We start from the raw sequence: 9137 nt of genomic DNA, 5'->3' as shown, positions 1-9137 counted from the left end.
AGAGGCAAGGTCAGTGGAAGGGGGCGGGTCCCGAGTGGGGGCGTAGCCTGGGAAAGGCTGGCGTGTGGGCGGGGGCGGTGCCAGAGGTGGGCCGAGGCTGGAGTCAGACGGCGGGGGCGGGCCCAGAGGCGGGGCCTAGCCCCAGACGGTTCGCGCCTGCGCATAAGGGTACCGGGGGGCGGGGCTGCGCGCGCGCGGTGTGCGGGCTCCGGAGGGCGGAGTCCAGGCAGGCGCCGGCAGAGGGAGGGGGCGCGGTGGCTTTGGACTCCTGCGCTCCCTCAGGCCGTGGACGCAATGGTGGCTGCTGCGGGGCAGGCGGCGGGACCGGCGTGGATGTGATGGGCGGCCCCTCGCTTCACCTACCGTCCTTGGGCCTGTAGGTCGCTGTGCGACCCATAGCCGGGCCGCGGCTGAGGAGGCAGCGCGACCTCCGCACGGTGAGAGCCGGGGTCGGGGCGAGAGCCGGGGAGCGAAGTCGGGGGCGGGAGACGAGGGGTGGCGAGCCCCCACGGCAGCGCTGAGCAGGGTTCGCGGTCCTGGGCCCAGACCTGGGCTCTTGGGATAGGGCTGTGGCGTCTTCCGGCCTCCTGCCTTCCGGAGGACCCTCTGGAGCCCCCGCGAGCCGCCCGAGGCCGGGCAGCTGTGGAGCGGGGAGGCCAGACGCCCCTCGCCCCTGGGGCTGTGACAGGCGCATCGGGGGCCTTGGGCCCCTGGGGCTGCGGCCCTTCTCTCAGGAGAAATCAGAGGCAAGCTGAGATACCCAGTGATTTCAGAGTCAGGATGCTTGTGAGGGTTGATAGGGGAAAGTACCGGGGTGCCCCGAATGACTGTGGGTTTTTTTTTTTTTTTTCCTTTTTAAAATTACTGGGCCCAAACAAAGACACACCCTAAAAACACATCTTGAGGAAAAACTTTGGTGGCCCACACCGTTGCATAGGTTCAGATTCTTCTTTTCTTTTTATGCATCTGCCGTTTCTCTACATATATATTTTTAATGCACCTTACTTTTTTTTTTGTCAGGCAAAGGGAGAATGAATCCTTTGGGGGAGCGTTTGATGGCCAAGCTTGAGTTTGAATTTCAATAATTGCAAATTCATCTTTGTAGGCTACCCAGCCAATTAGGCTTGCTGTTTCTAGACTAGGCCTGAGCAGCGTGGAAATTACCGATGCAGGGACTCTCTGCAGTCCCAGACTGAAGTGTGTATGTTTCACTCTCACTGGTAAAATAACTGGAAGGTAGCCTTTTCAAAATAATATTTTGAAAGACATTCCTTTTCACCCCCTCAGCATTGAAATATTAATCGAACCTATTAATTTTGCCATTAAAAAGAATTTCTTAAGTGTAACCTTTTAAACTAGTTTAAAGAGAGTTTGGTTGTTGCACTTCTTTAACCTAAAGGAATTTAAGATACTTGCTTTCTGAAGAAGATAGTCACAAAAAACATGGTTTATCTGTAATTGATTTATATATTACAAGAATTTAAGCATTCCTCCCTGTTTTGCCTGAAGTCAGACATTATTATTGTTTACCTGTTTATTTACTACTTCGTATCTTTAGTAGTTTCTTGCTTGTTTTCTTTGGTGGTTCATCAACATGACGTCAAATAATCTTTAGGTAACACACACAACACACACTTCCTTGAACCTTTTAGCTGTAATTCATACTCTTTTACTTCAGCGTTGTATTAATATGCCATAGTAACAAACTGCTGGAAGCCATCCTGAACAGCAGGAGCTCTCCATTTAACAAAAACATAAGACAGTTTATTCTACCTTTCCTCACTCAGACCTACATTTTCTGTTTGACTCAACTTTGAATGGGAAAGAAGGGGAGACGTTTAAATTTCATGTTTAAAAATCCATCAGTGACTCTTCATAATTTGTATTCGATAAAAGTCAGAGTCCTTCACAGTTTCTGGTACTTGTCTGTATTTCTGATTTCATCTTCTGCCATTTTGCCTGCCCTGTCTGTACAAAGAGTACTTAGAGTTTTCTGAAGATGTCCTCTTGCTTTGTGCTTTTACCTCTATTGAGAGTTTACCTGTTGCCTCTATTGATAATTCTTCTCTAGTAAACAACTTGCCCTTCCAGGCCTGACCAAATTATCACCTCTGAATCTTGTCCAGACATCTTATCCCACTTGTCTCCACTGGTGCATTAGTACATTGTACATTCTGCAGTTAGTACTTGTCAGTTGGTAGTTAATGATTACTTAATACGTCTGTGTCTACTAGACTTTTGGGCTTAAGGGAAGAGACATTTGCAACTCCTAACACATGCTGTTGTATGGCACAGGTGCTCACAAACTGTTCATTGAATGAATTTTTGAGGAATGCTCCTAATCTTGAATATAGTTTCTAGGCAAAGCACGTTAGCTACCTCTTGCCATGTTAGAAAACTTAGAAGAAATGACTGCACAAGGTACTTTAAAATTTCTAAGAATAAAGTCAAACTTACTGTAGCTAGTTAGGAATGAAACCCTATTTATGAAACCCTATTCAGAAACCCTATTATGAAACCCTTTATAAAAAAAAAAAGCCAATATGTTTTATGACACAAGAATGACAAAGAGTATGACCAGTAAGGATTTCTGCTTTTTAAATTTAGGCCTTTAAGACAAATTTGGCCAAGGTCATGCAGGTAGAAAGGGACAGAACTGGGATACAATCCAGGTCTTTTGACCATCTGTGTCCTTGCCCCCAGTTTCTTATTTCTAACTCTTTTTAACAATCAGAGTAGGAGATTTTGAGAGGTTTGGACGTATTTAGTTAAGGGAGTCTATTAGTGGAATATCGAACTTGAAAGAATTAATAGATTATTTGGTTCAACTTTAAAATTTTCACTCATTAAGCAACTAAAGACCCAAAGGGCAAGAACCTTACTTGAGGTCACTTAGAGTTACTTGTATCCCGTATCTCCTGACGTCATGCTTGTGTATTTTTCATTATTCCATGGTGCTCTAGGGGAAAATGAGGAAGTTACCAATTTTCAGAGGGAGAGCAAATCAGCTTCAGCCTCCTTGACTGCTTAGCTGCCTGCCACTCTTAGGGTCTTAAAACTCTTGAGGCTAAGAAACATGATGATTCATTTGGGAATATAGGAGAAACCTAATCTCACTATTCCATTTGTCTAGAGAGATTTGGATCTCATTGCTCGACAGAGTGTCCTATAATAAGTGGCTTCTGCTCACCATATGGAGACCCCACATAAAGTTACATTTTGATGGTAAAATAAGATTTAATAAAATAAGGTTGTAGCTGGCCACTGCTACTGCTAAGTCGATTCAGTTGTGTCCGACTCTGTGCAACCCCATGGACTGCAGCCTACCAGGCTTCTCAGTTCATGGGATTCTCCAGGCAAGAACACTGGAGTGGGTTGCCATTTCCTTCTCCAGTGCATAAAAGTGGAAAGTGAAAGTGAAGTCACTCAGTCGTGTCTGACTCTTAGCGACCCCATGGACTGAAGCCTACCAGGCTCCTCCATCCATGGGATTTTCCGGGCAACAGTACTGGAGTGGGGTGCCATTGCCTTCTCCAACAGCTGGCTGATAGCATGGTTAAAATTACATGTATGGCTAGCTGTATGTGAGACGAGCTATCTGATTACACCTACATGATAGGTTTTTTAGGAAAGAAAAATTGGTTTTATGCCTTTGAAAACTTAGTTTTGGAATGTATACTTAGTATAATAGGCCTGATCAATATCAGCACGCTACTTAATGGTCAAAGAAATGAAAAAAAATTAAACTTAAAAGTTTTTTCTCATTTATTTGTAATATATACACGATTTTGTACTGTAATCAAAGCATAGATATAGTGTTCAATATTTGCTTTCATATTTAATGTTTTATTTTTGTTATGGTTTTTATGCATTTAAATTATTATACAGTGTTACAGTGAATTTATTTATAATAATTGGATATCTAAGCTGCTTCCCATTTTTCACAGGATGCAGTTAGTTAACTTGTCGAGGTCCTTTGTTTTGTTTCTTACCTTTAGGCTAAAGTTCCAGAGAGAGGCTTATAAGGTCAAAGGGTGTGAAGGTTTTTGTCATCTTTGAAAAATATTGCCAGATTTATTTCTGATGGTAGTATTTATTTACACTGCTTCCAGCAGCTTTGTTGACCAGTTTTATTTTTTACTTTTACAGGCTTTTGTTTTTAACTTTTTTTCCCCAAATGAGTATAAGAGTATCTGGTGTCTAAGATCATTGTTCACAACAGAAAAGGAAGTGCAGTATTTTTCTCATTGTATTTTCTTCTTTGTAGGATTGTCTTTTGCCTATAAATTTACTGGAATCTTCTTACTAATTTTCATTAGCACTTAGCCTCATAAATATATTATTCTCTTGAAATACGTTTGTGATGTTTTATTTTTGTTATTTTTATTGCTGTAGACTTTCAATTTTAAAATTATTAAAATCATTGACTTAAAATTTTTTGTGTGAGATTTCATCTTTTGATTATGAGGTCTGAGAAAAATGTCCTTCCACCATATTTTTATTTTCTTAAGCTTGTAGAGTTTGTTTTATATATGTGTGTATATATGTGTGTGTGTGTGTGTGTATATATATATATATGTATATGCAGTTGTAATTGCATTTAAGTTATGTGGCTTTTATACTAAAGAGAATCACATTCTTATGAATATCTGAATTTCCGTTGCTAAACTACTGTCTTTTTTGTTCTTGAACTTGGATAGGAAACAAAATGAAGCTAATATAGTTTTTTTTTTTTTCTTTTTTTTCCACAGAGTATTTAGTATCTATTTTTATGAACCAGTGTTCAAAAGCACAACTAACAAGAAGTCTGGAGCATTCCAGACTTGAACATTTTTAGGCAAACTTTTCATCTTCCTTGGCTAGATGAGCTCAAGAAAAACATTTCATTTAAGAGGGCTGCATTACAAAGCTTTGCCCCAAGAAAACACAAACTCTTCAAGAGTAAGGACTTGGGGCTGGTTTTCTCAGTGTCTCCAGTATCCACCTGAGGTGTCCTTACATCGAAGTATTCAATAAATATTTGCTGAATTAATGCCATCGGATGACCATCCTTCTTTTTTTTTTTTTTTTTTTAGTATTTTATTTTATTTTATTTTTTTTGGTGCTGTGTGTGTTTCTTTTCTTTTTTTTTTTTTTTAATTAAAAAAATTTCAGGTATACACGTGCTCCCCATCTGAACCCTCCTCCCTCCCCCCTCCCCATACCATCCCCCTGGGCCGTCCCAGCGCACCAGCCCCAAGCATCCAGCATCGTGCACTGAACCTGGACTGGCATCTCGTTTCATACATGACATTTCACATGTTTCAATGCCATTCTCCCAAATCTTCCCACCCTCTCCCTCTCCCACAGAGTCCATAAGACTGTTCTATACATCAGTGTCTCTTTTGCTGTCTCGTATACAGGGTTATCGTTACCATCTTTCTAAATTCCATATATATGCGTTAGTATACTGTATTTATGTTTTTCCTTCTGGCTTACTTCACTCTGTATAATAGGCTCCAGTTTCATCCACCTCATTAGAACTGATTCAAATGTATTCTTTTTAATGGCTGAGTAATACTCCATTGTGTATATGTACCACAGCTTTCTTATCCATTCATCTGCTGATGGACATTTCTCCAAAGAAGACATACAGATGGCTAACAAACACATGAAAAGATGCTCAACATCACTCCTTATCAGAGAAATGCAAATCAAAACCACTATGAGGTACCATTTCACGCCAGTCAGAATGGCTGCGATCCAAAAGTCTACAAATAATAAATGCTGGAGAGGGTGTGGAGAAAAGGGAACCCTCTTACACTGTTGGTGGGAATGCAAACTAGTACAGCCACTATGGAGAACAGTGTGGAGATTCCTTAAAAAACTGGAAATAGAACTGCCTAATGATCCAGCAATCCCACTGCTGGGCATACACACTGAGGAAACCAGAAGGGAAAGAGACACGTGTACCCCAATGTTCATCGCAGCACTGTTTATAATAGCCAGGACATGGAAGCAACCTAGATGTCCATCAGCAGATGAATGGATTTTTTTTTTTAATAAATGGATTTAAAAAAAAATAAATTTAGACCAAAAATTTCATGAAAGCAATATTTTGGTTAATTGAAATATTTGTTGGTTCAGGATTAACTAGAAGATCAATTCTGATTTAACTTTTATTGTTAATCATTCTGAAATATATGAAAATAAAATTTGGTTATCTTCTTCCTTGGGGAGTAAGATAGTCTAGATAGATGAGACAATCTTGGCATAATAGTTAACATTGATTGTCGGTACTTTGCTGGCACTTTGAATAGAACTTCTTACTTAATCTTCATAATGATCCTAAGATGTGGATTCTTTTCATATTTTCATTTTGGAAATGAGAAAGAGAGGTAAGGTGACCTGCCAAAGGTAACACAGCTAGTAAGCATTGGAACTAGAACTCAAACAGTCTGCCTGCTTTTGAAGTTCTCTATTTGAAAAATATATTATTTTCCCTGCTAAGGATTTGAACTTTATCTTCAGGTCCTGGAAGCATATTAGGTGTTTCAAAGCAAAAGAATGATATAGGATGTTATATCTTTTAGGGAGATGGCTGCTGTGTCATTGGATACGTATTGACATATGTATATTGACATATTGTGGATATATGTTGAATTGTGTTTCTGATAGGAAGTAGTTGAAATAGGTCTAAGGAGAAATGAAGCCTAAACTGCAAGTTGGAAGTAGAGATCAGGGGATATTATGGAAATATATGGAGCCTAGTAACTGATAAGAGAGTGGGAAGCTGGAGTGTTGATTTGGACATTATCGAGTTGGATAATGACAAATGACTATGTGCTCACAGCACTTTGTTCTGTTTTGCTCATAGCACTGACTGTGATTTATTGTACCTAAAACTTAGTGACACATTTACCTCCCCTATTGGGTTATGTGCTTGCCAAGGCCAGGAACTGAGTAGAAAGCATGAGCTAATACAGGCAGATGGCAAGAAACTGAACTGGGGGTAGGAAACATGAAATCACCAAAATCAAAAAGTGGCTGGAGGAAGAGAAGCTCTAGAGAGTGGCAGCTGTCCGGGAGAAGGGGAAAAGCCATCAGTGCAGGATTGGGTGTGCTAAGGAGAGGGGAGTGTTAGCACTGAAGAGAATACAGAATGCCACCGCCGGCTGCAAATGGCTTTGGTTTGTGTGATTTGCTGGTGGGCAGTGGCTCTGTGGAATTAAATAGTCTTTCCTTCGTTTCTGACCTTTTCCCCTCCTCAGGACCTTTTTCAGACTATGCTGTGTCCTCTTTATAGCTTTTGCCATCTGCTTGCTGCAGGTGCTGATGCTGGGGCCTGACTCAGCCTATGGAGAGCAACCAATCAGAATGATCCTTTCTTTTTAAGTGAATTGACCAAGCAAGAGCATGATAGGTGTAGTCGCTTGAGTTTTCAGTTCTTTTCTCCTGAGTTGGTTGCCTTGAATGCTTCCAGAATTACCTCTCTGACTTGGTTACTACCTCTGGTTGGTTGAGATTTGGAGTCATTTGGAAGCCAGAGGATTCTTAAAGCCTGCATCCATGAAACATTTTCACATTTTCCATGTCAGTCAGAAAGTTAATTTGAAAATATTTAGATTGTTTTTGAGGATTGTTGACCATCATTCCAAATAATTAAGAATCTGTGTTCTCTTTGTATAGTTCTGTCATTATCTAAGGTGTGGGAACTTGTTTTAAATTTCTGTGATCAGTTCCTAACTTACTTCATTTGTCTGTTTTTCGAGGAGTCACTTAGAAAAGGAATTTGTGCATGATATCGTCTGCTGCCATTTGCTTCAGAGCATCCTTTCCTTCACTGTCTGCGTTGTCCTTTCTCTTACCCTTATGCCCAGTTTCTGTACTTGGTAAGTAGAATAGGAAGTGGAAAAGAGAAAAAATATGGGTAATTATTCCTCTCTCCCGCCTTTCCAGTTGTTACTCTTTTCCCTCCCTATTACTGCTCCCAGCTGTCCATTTTGGCATGATCTGCCCCATCTCTTCAATTCTGTGTGTGGTAATGGGAGGGAGATGCAAGACAGCTCTTTAATTGAGGAATGCTGGATTTCTTAGGGTTTTGTTCTTCTGTGGTCTCTGTTTTGATGTCATGTTGAAGAGCCTAGATGACATCTTATATCTTAACAGATGTTTTGATTCCCTGGCAATCTACTTCTCTTTAGAATGGAAAAAAATAAATGCAAATCCTGTTTCTTTGACTCCCTCCTGCCTCCCTCCCCCCACCCCCAACACCACCCCACCCCCGACCCCGTCCTCCCATATCAAGATACCACAATCTTTTGATGATGGAGCCCCTAGTGGATACCCTAGAGACAATGAAGATAGGCAGTCACCAGAAGCTACTTTGAATTGTTGTTGTCATTATATTAATGAGATTTGGTTGCAGCCTGAGTGCTTTGGGGAAATTTGAGAGCTTTCTCTGACCATTATGTCTTGGCAGGCAGTGTTAGGGTTGGGAGTTACAATTTTCTCAGAAGACCATAGCTCAGAAAAGCTGGGACTATTCATAAGAGCTGTTAAAGTGTACAGAATGGATCTGGTGATATTTTGATCTGAATTGGTAGGCTAGCCTACAGGAAACATATCCAGGTGGTGTTTCTTTACAGGGAGGCAGGGATGGCCGTTTCTTCCTCGTTTATTTAAAAATTTTATCTCAAGCTTATTTTATTTTAAGATAGTCTGGACTTGTCAGCCCTTATTTGTAATTGGCATCAGCTAGAGCCGGAAAAGGCAGTGGCACCCCACTCCAGTACTCTTGCCTGGAAAATTCCATGGACGGAGGAGCCTGGTAGGCTGCAGTCCATGGGGTCACTAAGAGTCAGGCACGACTGAGTGACTTCACTTTCACTTTTCACTTTCATGCATTGGAGAAGGAAATGGCAACTCACTCCAGTGTTCTTGCTTGGAGAATCGCAGGGACGGGGGAGTCTGGTGGACTGCCGTCTATGGGGTTGCACAGAGTCGGACACGACTGAAGCAACTTAGCAGCAGCAGCAGCAGCAGAGATGTAGATTTGGTCATTTTTATGGCCAGTTCTGCCGTTGACTTTTTTTTTAAATGACTTGAGGATTTCTTCATGGTAAGTTTCCTCAGCCCAGACTTTGAGACCAGTTCCT

General features: G+C 41.3%; 1 protein-coding gene across 12 annotated transcripts in view; it reads left to right on the top strand.

Annotated features, from left to right (window-relative positions):
- Nucleotides 1–224: 224 nt before the first annotated feature.
- The window catches only part of CCSER2 (coiled-coil serine rich protein 2), a 155971-nt gene continuing 147058 nt past the window's right edge, over nt 225–9137 (top strand). For all 12 annotated transcript variants that reach the window (XR_015156584.1, XR_015156583.1, XR_015156581.1 and 9 more), the window contains exon 1: nt 225–437. The gene's annotated coding sequence lies outside the window, so the exon portion shown is untranslated. The remainder of the gene's footprint in view (nt 438–9137) is intronic.

The sequence above is a fragment of the Bos grunniens genome, chromosome 28 (genome assembly GCF_055505025.1).
Source record: "Bos grunniens cultivar Pamir isolate PY7600 chromosome 28, Bosgru_T2T1.0, whole genome shotgun sequence".
Classification (NCBI taxonomy): domain Eukaryota; kingdom Metazoa; phylum Chordata; class Mammalia; order Artiodactyla; family Bovidae; genus Bos; species Bos grunniens.
The sequence above is the reverse complement of the archived record's forward strand: the minus strand, read 5'-3'. Positions and strand labels throughout refer to the sequence as shown.